At 39.1% G+C, this 10,650-nt stretch overlaps 1 protein-coding gene across 2 annotated transcripts in view; it reads right to left on the bottom strand.

Annotated features, from left to right (window-relative positions):
• Positions 1–10,650, bottom strand: part of LOC106879029 (uncharacterized) — a 106,411-nt gene that overhangs the window by 93,466 nt on the left and 2,295 nt on the right. The window contains exon 1 of one of the 2 annotated variants that reach the window (XM_052977324.1): positions 3,145–3,536. The exons of the other annotated variant lie outside the window; for it this stretch is intronic. The gene's annotated coding sequence lies outside the window, so the exon portion shown is untranslated. Of the gene's footprint in view, positions 1–3,144; positions 3,537–10,650 lie in introns of those variants that run through there. 2 annotated transcript variants of the gene reach the window in all.

The raw sequence follows: 10,650 nt of genomic DNA, 5'->3' as shown, positions 1-10,650 counted from the left end.
TCTCTCTCTCTCTCACTCACTCACAACAGGCTTCTTTCAGTTTCTGTCTACCACAGCCACCCACAAGGCTTTAGTCAGACTGAGGCTATAGGAGAAGACATTTGCCAAAGATGTCACGCAGTGAATATGTGTGCATTTCAGGAAATTCTTATTAGTGTTTTGGGAACTACATAATAACAATAATAGCACTATTAACGATAATATTTACACCATGGCTAGAAATTGATTGCTGATGAGAGTGAGAGATAACCCCTTACCTCCTACCCTCACAGCTGACAGGTGGTGTAGCTGAAGGAAGATGATATAACCAGATGCCGTTGACCACCAAAAGAGTGAGATAAGCCCCATTGTTTATATCCAGTCCATTTCCCCCTCCATACTTTAAAGAGGCCATGGGCCAACAAGTCTTAGGATCTGATGATCTGCCATAAAGATAATCTTTATGGCAAGAAACTCCAGGAAAACCCTATAAATAGGCTTTCACCAGTAGTATATATATATATATATATATATCAGTGAAGGTGCATGGCTCAGTGGTTAGAGTGTCGAAATTACTATCGTGAGGTTGTGAGTTTGATTCCTGGACTGGGCTGTGTGTTGTGTTCTTGAGCAAGACACTTTATTTCACATTGCTCCAGTTCACTCAGCTGTAGAAATGAGTTGCGACATCACTGGTGCCAAGCTGCATTGGCCTTTGCCTTTTCCTTGAATAACATCGGTGGCGTGATGAGGGGAGGCTGGTATGCATGGGCGACTGCCGGTCTTCCATAAACAACCTTGCCCGGACTTGTGCTTCGGAGGGTAACTTTCACGGTGCAATCCCATGGTCTTTCGCTGAATATTTTGGATAAAAGGTTGTTTTCTCGAAACAAATTTTGGATGGTTTTCTTAATAGGATGTAATCACCATACTTTCCATGTTCTGTGGGTGATAATTTCCTTAAAAGAAGTCGTACCTTCTTGTCTGTCCAATTTCCACATTCTTCTTTGAAGATTCCTTCATACCTTCTGAAGTTTGCAGAAAACATAATCCCTTCTTCTGGATTATAAGTAAATGCTTCAATTGAATTAGCAACCCCTCTGCTGAAAACAAACCTGAAGTGTTTTTGGACTGCAACCCTAATTTCCACAACTGTTGATTTAGCTGTTGCTGTACCTGTTGTTGCTGTTGCTGTCGTTCTTGTTGCAGTTTCCGTTGCAACTGTACCACAGAAGCTAATAGGTCTTCCATGCTAAGAACATCAACAGTGAGCTTCGAATGTCTCGTCCCCGCTCTTATATCATTGCGTTTGGATGTTGACTACACTGTAACAGTGTTACAGCACTACAAAAACTAAATCAGTAACAAACTGGTATCTCTTCTCAACTTCAACGACTGTCCACACAAATGCAGCTGCACACACTACACTGTACGGTTTAGGACAGTTCACTTGCTATCCCACAGGGGTGTCAGGATTTCACCACAACAACGACACTCTTTAATTGACTGACATCGATGACAGATGGGCATCCACAACACTCACAATTTTCAAGGCTCAAGTTTCCACTGCAAAATCGTTTAAACCATCTTCGAGCTGACCACTCATTGGTCATTTCCTCACCAAATGTTCCGTTGACACCACGAGTAGTTTCATCTGCTTTACGTCCTTTTTTGAAGTTGAATAGCAAAACTGCTTGAATATCGCTCTTTGACAGTTCCATGTCAGATGATTATAACAATGGTGAAAAAAATATCAATGTTAATTTATTGATGCATTTGGGCAAATCTATGTCTGTATTATCAGACAACTGCCAAAAAATGTTTTTAAAAAAATTCAAAACTCTGCCAAAATCTGGTACAAATTCTTCATGCTTCAAAATGCTGCTTACTTTTTACTCAACCTGATAATATAACAGTTTAGTATTTTTCAAAAATGTAGTAAGTCCCACATATGATAGTTTTGCAAAAATATTTCTTACTGAAAATGTCATACATGCAGAGATTACAATTTTATGCACCCAACAAAATTTGTTAAGCTGAAACTGTTGCTAATGTAAAAAGAAATGGAATGGTGAAACTATTTTTTTGTTTGCTGATAAAGCAATGTTTAGGACTTACAACACTTTTGCATAATAGCAACAAGATGCATGAATGCATGTATGTATGTAAAGGCTGAGATCAACAGCCATTTCATCCATCAATGAGTGGTGGGTTGGTGACTCAGCACACACACAAACACATATAAATATACAAATTTAAAAAAAAAACATATATATAAATACATATAAATATATGATAATATAAAAAAAAATTAAATATAAATAAAATAAAATATATAAACAATATTTTGTTAAGGCATAGCCTTACTAGGAACCTGATGTAGAACTCAAGTATTCAATGCTTCAGAACGAAGTTGAGTACAGAGCAGTAATAAGAAAATGAGATGACTAATGTACTGTTTCTCTACATCAGAGCATACCTATCCTTATACACACTTTAACATTAATCTTATTCTAACTACAGGAGGGGAGGGGGTGCTCCTGGATTTCATTCCCCACATACATGGTTTCTCATTGTTAATGCTCTTCTCTGTATATGCATAAATGTCATGGTTTTCACCCAAATAAATTGCACTTCATCTTTGAGGCTCTGATGAAGCTACAAGGTGTTACTCAGGCATTCAACTATGACACCACTGCATCTTATAGCAGAAACAGCTGTAAGCTAATGAAGATCATTAGATAATCGTTTCTTCCCTTGTTATATCATTTTCATATATGAACAATATATACATAGTTGGATAGCCATTGAATACTCATAAGTCTCTGCACACTTTGAAAGGTTTATTTTCCATCCCACAGGGTCTGCAACACTTATCTTTCTCACCAAGCAAACTTCATGAGTTTTCCAGTTTAGTTGGTAAAGACCTGAACATGCAAGAGAGTGTACTGGGTTACATGTTACCAGTAGCACTCAAGAGTGACCTGACACGTGTGTGTGTGTGTGTGTGTGTGTGAGAGAGAGAGAAAGAGAGAATGGTAAACATGCAATAAAAGTGGTGAGGTGTTTTAGCATTAAACATAACTGCATTTACGAAATTATAAGAAGGAAAAGAGGAAAAACAATTAATAAAAATGATTTGAGAAAGCTTAATTAATAACTCACATTTTATCTCAACAAAGTTGTTTCTGGTCTCGATTTTCACTATTTTTTTGTTTGACTTTTACAAAGTTTATATATATATATGTGTGTGTGTGTGTGTGTGTGTGGATGGATATATGTATATATTTATGTATGTATGTGTGTAAGTATATATATATATATATATATATATATATATATATATTAGCCTCTCTTTCTGAGAATTGAAGAAATTAATAAACACCACTGCCTACACTGAGAATATTTTCTTTTGTTACTAAATCCAAGAGTGCGTGTATATATGTGTTTGTTTGTGTGTGTGTGTGTGTGTGTGTGTTTGTGTGTGGTGGGGAGGTTTGTGCATGTGTGTACAGGATACTAATGCTTATGATCACATCATGTCTACAGATCTTGACAATACGTGGTTCTCACTCAAGTGGCAATATAAACAGATCCTTTATGCTCACAAAGTTCCCTGCCCATACTTAGTAGTTTTAAAGTGTGACTTCATGCAATCTAATGCTGTCCATAGTGACTCAGTATGCCAAGACAACTGTGGTAACCATCATGCTGGAGGCTTTAGACTCTCTTTCATGAATTACTTTACAGGGATGGACAGCTCCACTTACTTGAAAGATGACAGAGAGAGACTGCGGAACTAAAACTCCTTGAATTGCTTTACAAAGATTAACTTTCTTCGCTATTCCTAAGACATTCATTTGTATCTATATAGATTGATGGATTGATGAATGGATAGATAGATAGATAGATAGATAATCCATCTTTCTGTCTGTCTAAACCAGCTACTTTTGAACTTCTGATGTGTATACATCATGTACACATATATACATATTACATACATACATATATGTATATTCACACAGACACATTCATACATTCGCCCATTGGCACACATATGTTTATGTGTTCACATACATGGATGTACCACATCATACACTAATGCTTACACATATATACATACACACTCATATATTCACCTTCTCCCACTATATGTGTATACTAGGGGTTCTCAATCTTTTCGAAAAAATTTATGTGCCAGTCCCCTTAGTTTTTCCAATGTTTAGCCCCCTATAAAATACAGGATGATCCAACATGGATAACCAACATTTGTGTATTGTAATTTCCACACTATGAACTGCACTGCCCATAGACCCGCAAACCTTAAAACCACAACTTAGACCAGGCAATACCCCATTGGGATACACTAAAAGCACCTGGAAATATGGGGAATCAGTTGATCAATTGGTTGCAAAACAAATGAGAAACGAAAATACCAACAGCACATGCACGAGGAACCATTCTACCCACATATTTTCTATTGGCCAATCGCACTAGCAAATGAGTGTATAGGTGTGGTGGGAGTTTTGAGACCAAGGGCAAAAAAAGATGATAGCAAGTGAAAAATTGAAAGTCTTGAAATTTTCTCAAGCCAGCCCATTTCCATGATACTTCAGTGTCCCTTCATGGTCCCCTTAAAATTGCTTCATGGTAACCTAGGGTACCACGGGCCTCAGTTTAAGAACAATTGGTGTATACAGTAGTGGAAACAATTTCACAACTTTTATGAAATGGTTTCATTTTCTGTTTGAAAATATAGGAAGTGGAGATTGTAATGGTGTCATATATATATACATATATATATATATATATATATATATATGTATATGTATATGTCTGTGTGTGTGCTTGTGTGTCTGTATACGTTCCCTCACCATCGCTTGAAAACCGATGCCAGGACCGTATTGAAGTGGAGGAAAACAGCCTAGGGTGGTATATAAAAAATGCCATGGAGCCACTGTTGAAACATAACAAGAAGGCAGGCATCATCAAAACTGAAAATTATGTAACTAAAGGAAAATTTAAACAAGAAATGAACAAAAAAAGAGAAAAAGCATGGAAGGAAGAGAAAATGTACGGTCAGTTTGCAAGAGATGTGAACGCCAAGACAGATGCAGAGGACCAATGGCTATGGATGAGGAGGAGTAACCTGAAGGTAGAAACACTCATATGCACAGCTGAGGAACAAGTGTTAAGGACCAATTATATGAAGTGCAGAATTGACAACACTGCTGATAGCGACAAATGCAGAATGTGTGGTGAGAGGGATGAAACGATATGGCACATCATTCACGAATGCCCGAAGTTCGCACAATGCAAATACAAAAGACGCCATGACAATGTGGCAAGAACGATCCATTAGAAGCTCTGTGGAAATCACAGTCTACAAAGAGCAAATATGTGGTATGAGAAAACCCCAGAAGGAGTCACTGAAAATGAGAATTGTAAATCCTGTGGGATGTAATGGTCCTGTACGATCACCTGATCAGACATAGGAAACTGGACTTTGTTGTGGTGAATGAAAAAGAAAGAATGTGTATGATAGTCGACATAGCATGCCCAGGTGACAACAGGATCAATGTGAAAGAAGAAGAAAAGATAAACAACTGTGACGATTCAAAGTGGGAAATACGAAGGTTGTGGTCAGTGAAGAGAGTAGAATTGATACCAATAGTAATTGGTGCAGTTGGAAGTATCAGCACTCAACCACCAGCATGGCTGAAAAAGATTGGTGCCAGTGTGAAGGTAGAACACCTACAAAAATCAGCCATGCTTGGAACTGCAAGAATTCTTCACATGGTTCTTGAAGCATGACCAATAAAACAAGTGTCACCTTAGTCTGATGGCTGTGGACAACTGACACTTTCTGTCATACCCAGGAATATAAGCTGTGAGTTTTAATACAATAATAATATTGATGATGATGATGATGATAATAATAATAATGATAATAATGATAGCCCTGATGCAGTACCAATCTTAGGGCACTTGTTGCCCTGATGCAGTTCCAGGCAGTGGTTCTCATGAGTTTTGATCTTAACTGATTGGAAGCGTTATCATGTACATTGTTTTGTCTTGGTATCAAAAATGGGCTACAGCAAATATTCTGCTCAATACCTGATTTGCTTGTCAATAGCTTGACCATAACCAGTAGAGCATGTCCCTTAGTGGCTGACGATATGTGCATCTCTGATCACAAGCAGAAGTAGATGGGGAGCATCATAGCCATGTGTTGAGAGGAACTCTTTGGAGTTTGAATAATTCACCCTTGGAAACATGGATGTTTCGTTCAATGTCCTTAAACAACCTTTATTCAGGAACCTTTTCAGTGGGATGGGCTACTTGAATTTGTGAGAAACAAAGTTAAAAAACATTTAGGACAAGTTGATAGATTGAAATAAGGGGAATTGCAGGATGAAAGCATAAGAATAAGACTGGAAAGAACATATAGAATAAGAGATAAAGGGTATGATATTGGAAGAATTGAAACAAAGAGTAGCAGCAATCAAGGCAAAACTGGAAAGATATGACAGTAAGACAAAACAATTCAGGCAGAACAGCTTGTTTGAAACCAATCAGAAAAATCTGTTTCAGGGACTACTTGGGCAATTACATGTAACAATGATACCAGATGCAGACAAAAGCAAGGTATTCTGGGGAGGAATCTTGGACCAACCTGTAAAGCATAATGATGAAAGAGAGTGGCTGCATGAATTCCAAGGTCGGTTAAGAAATGTAGAAAGCCATGAAAACATAAAAATATTTATAGAAATTATGAAAAAAGCAGTTAAGGAAAACCTCAGATTTGGAAGGGCCCAGGACTGGATGGGATCCAAGGTTACTGAATGAAGAATCTGAGAGCGTTCCCTGAAAGGATAGTGCAACAGCTAGACGAGTGCTCGCAGGAAGGTGCTGTACCCAGCAGGATGACAAAGGAAAAGACATTGTTATGTGCCAAGGATCCTGAAAAGGGTAATACTAAATCCAACTTTTGACCAACAACATGCATTCCACTAATGTGGAAACTATTGTCAGGTGCTTTGGCTGGTGAAGTGTATAGATACTTAGGAAAAAGTGGGATGCCACCTATTGAACAGAAAGGATGCCGAAAGAGGAGCCAGGGAATGAAATATCAGCTGTTAATTGATAATCTGTTTATGAGAAACTGCAAGAGAAGACACACAAACCTGAGCATTGCATCGATTGATTTTCAGAAGGCATATGATAACACTCTTGGATAACAAGAAGCTGCAATGAGTGAGAAAAATATTGGATTCAAAGCTGAATGCCAGAAACATAATTTCGGCAATTAACTCATGCACAGCTGCAGTAGTTCAGTGTGGGGGTGGAATTCTGAAGTGGACAGAGAAAGAGTTAAAGGAGTTGAACAGGAAGACAAAAGAAGCTCCCTATGATGCATGGAGCCCATCATCCACATGCAGACATTGATTGCCCACACATGAAGAGAGCAAATGGAGGAAGGGGAGTGATGTATGTAGGAACTAGGGAGCTTACTGAGATACTTATCCCAATGTAAGAAAACCTTGCTAAAGTTAATTAGGAATAAAGGAGTATTGAAAGCAAAGAAAAAGTGAGAAACAAGGCAAGAAGTACAAAAAGGATATGAAGAAGCATTGTGCAGCAAGGGACTCCACAATCAATTCCATGTAGCCTCAAGTGAAGTTGCTGGAAAACATAGGTGGGATTGGCTGAAGGAAGGAACATTGGAAAAAGAGACTGAGAGCACTATACTGGCAGCACAAGACCAAGCTTTGGTCACAAATTAAATCATCGACCTTAGGAATGAGCAAGTGTCTCCACTGCACCACATCTGTAAGAGAGTGGATGAAACCATTACCCATATCATGAACAAATGCCCTAACTTACCCAAAACCATTACAAGTTGTGGTAACATGATGAGTCTAGAGAGAGGCAAAATGTGGTGTGAGCACAAACCATAGAGAGTGACAGAGTTGGAGACTTGTAAAATCCTCTAGCATTTCCCAATCCAAACAGATCAGGCACCAGAGCATAACAGACTGGATCTGGTGGTGGTGGACAAGATGCACCACACGTGCTATAGAGTTGATGTTGCAGGCCCTCTTTGACCCATGAATAGTCTGAAGTAGGAAACAGCTCAGCTACAGAAAATGAAGGTGAAGATAGGGTCAATTATTATTTGGTCCTTGAGGACAATATGAGAAAGCATCAAGAGGAATATAAAGGAAATCAGAGAAGGGTGCCCACTAGAATTGTTACAAAAGTTTTACCTCTTTTGAATGGTCGGAATAATCAGGAAAGTATTAGATAGTTGAAAGGAATGGATAGCATTGTACCCTAGGCTGCAGGTAGGGAGCCCATTATGCATGCAAGGCTGCAGGAGAGAAAAAGAATAATGAGAAGAAGAATTAGAGACTGTGAGTGATGGAAGAGACAAATGGATAAAGGGGACTGGAATGGTTTACTTCTTGGGAATAGATAGGATCATCAGAAGGATTTTGAACCCTTGATGGCTTATTGAAATTATGTGGATATCTAAGGTTACAGGTAGTAACCTGCTACCCACATAAATTCTAAATTGAACAATAATAACGATTAACAAAAATTAATTAATTAAAACAAGAGTAATTTCTTATTTCATTTTTTAAAATTCTTATATTTCCTTTTTTAAGTTAAAAATAATGAGAAATTATTCAAGATTTTATTTTTAAATTATTCATTGAAAAATGTATATTATTCAAATATTCTTTGTGATGATATCACTGACTGAAAAAGCAAAGTCCAGTTTCCAAAGTTTGCAGAAGAATACCAAATTACTCAACAGTGTACATTTATCAGCATATATTATCGATAAGAACCCTTCATATGGTCAGAAATTTAGGGACATCCTCATCAAGAAGTTTAATGAGAGGGAGGAGGAGCTACAGACTTCAGACATAGAAGGTAGCTGGAAATTCCTCTGGGACAGCTTACTAAGTGCCACAGACCAAGTCTGTGGATGGTGCAAAGTCCCTTCCAGACCTAGAGTAACGTGGTGGTAGAATAATACTGTAGACAAAGCCATTAAAGCAAAGAAAAAGGCCTGGAAGTGTGGGGGTAGCAGGGAACTGTAACAGATAGTGAGGAGGGAGGCTGAACAACAAGTATACATAGCCGAGGGAGACGTAGATAAGAAGAGGTTTGCCAATGTCCAGTGACATGAGGACCAACGAACTGAAGTATTTCAGATTGCAAGACAATATGTGAGAGAAAATAGTGATGTCACAGGAGAGAAATGTGTCCACATGGATTATGGCTCACTTGCATTTAATGATTCTGAAAAGAAAGAGGTTTGAAGAAGCCATTATGAAAAGCTGCTGAATGTGGAGAATGAATGGGAGGAGGAGAGCCTGCTAAATGTTGACCCCTATTCTTGGCTTTTGTGGACTTGGAGAAAGCTTTTGACAGGGTCTCTCGATCCCTTATCTGGTGGGTGATGCGGAAACTAGGGATTGATGAATGGTTAACAAGGGCTGTACAGGCCCTATACAGAGAGGCTGTTAGTAAGGTTAGGATTGGCAATGAGTATAGTGAAAAATTCCAGGTACAAGTAGGGGTCCAACAAGGATCAGCCCTCATCCTCCTCTTATTCATCATAGTGTTTCAGGCAATAACAGAGGAATTCAATACAGGTTGCCCCTGGTAGCTCCTGTATGCTGATGACCTGGCCCTCATAACAGAATCGCTACCAGAACTAGAGAAGAAATTTCAGGTGTGGAAGCAAGGTTTAGAATCGAAGGGCCTTAGAGTCAATGTTGCAAAAGCCAAAGTCTTAGTAAGTAGGAAGGCAAACACATCACACACCCCTTCAGGTAGATGGTCCTGCTCAATCTGTAGAAAAGGTGTAGGCAGAAACTCCATAAGATGTACCCAGTGTAAGCTATGGACACATATGAGGTGCAGCAGCATCAAAGGAAGATTAACTGGGAAGATAGCTTTCATGTGCGGCGGATGCACTGGGGCAATAAACACCACAGATGCTCAGGAACCCGATTCCATCACATGCCAGGGGGAGAAACTAGAAGTAGTTGATAGCTTCTGCTACCTAGGCGACCAAGTCTGTAGTGGTGGTGGATGCTCAGAGAGCATTGCCACTAGAATAAGAATAGCCTGGGCCTAGTTCAGAAAGCTTCTACTCTTGCTGGTGACAAAGGGCCTCTCGCTCAGAGTGAAAGGTAGATTGTATGATACATGTGTGTGAACTGCCATGCTACATGGCAGTGAAACATGGGCCATGACTGCTGAAGATATGCGTAGGCTTGAAAAAAATAAAGCTACCATGATCTGTTGGATGTGTAAAGTCAGTGTGCGCACACGACAGAGTGTAAGCATCCTGAGAGAAATGTGGGACATAAGAAGCATCAGAGAGATGTTTGCATTGATATGATCCTATATGTGTGAAGAAGTGCTACTCCCAAACAGTGGAAAGAATCCGGAGTAGAGGTAGACCCAGGAAGACATGAGATGAGGTGGGGAAGTATGACCTTCGAACGTTGGTCCTCACAGAGGCAATGACAAAAGACCGAGACCTCTGGAGATATGCTGTGACTGAGAAGACCCAGCAAATAAAGGGAGTTCACAGCTGTAGCCTACGCCAGTGTCACATAACCAGCCCACTCAAAAAGTACCTTT

The sequence above is a fragment of the Octopus bimaculoides genome, chromosome 28, assembly GCF_001194135.2.
Source record: "Octopus bimaculoides isolate UCB-OBI-ISO-001 chromosome 28, ASM119413v2, whole genome shotgun sequence".
Taxonomy (NCBI): Eukaryota; Metazoa; Mollusca; class Cephalopoda; order Octopoda; family Octopodidae; genus Octopus; species Octopus bimaculoides.
Note: the sequence above shows the minus strand (reverse complement) of the source record. Positions and strands in the feature narration are given on the sequence as shown.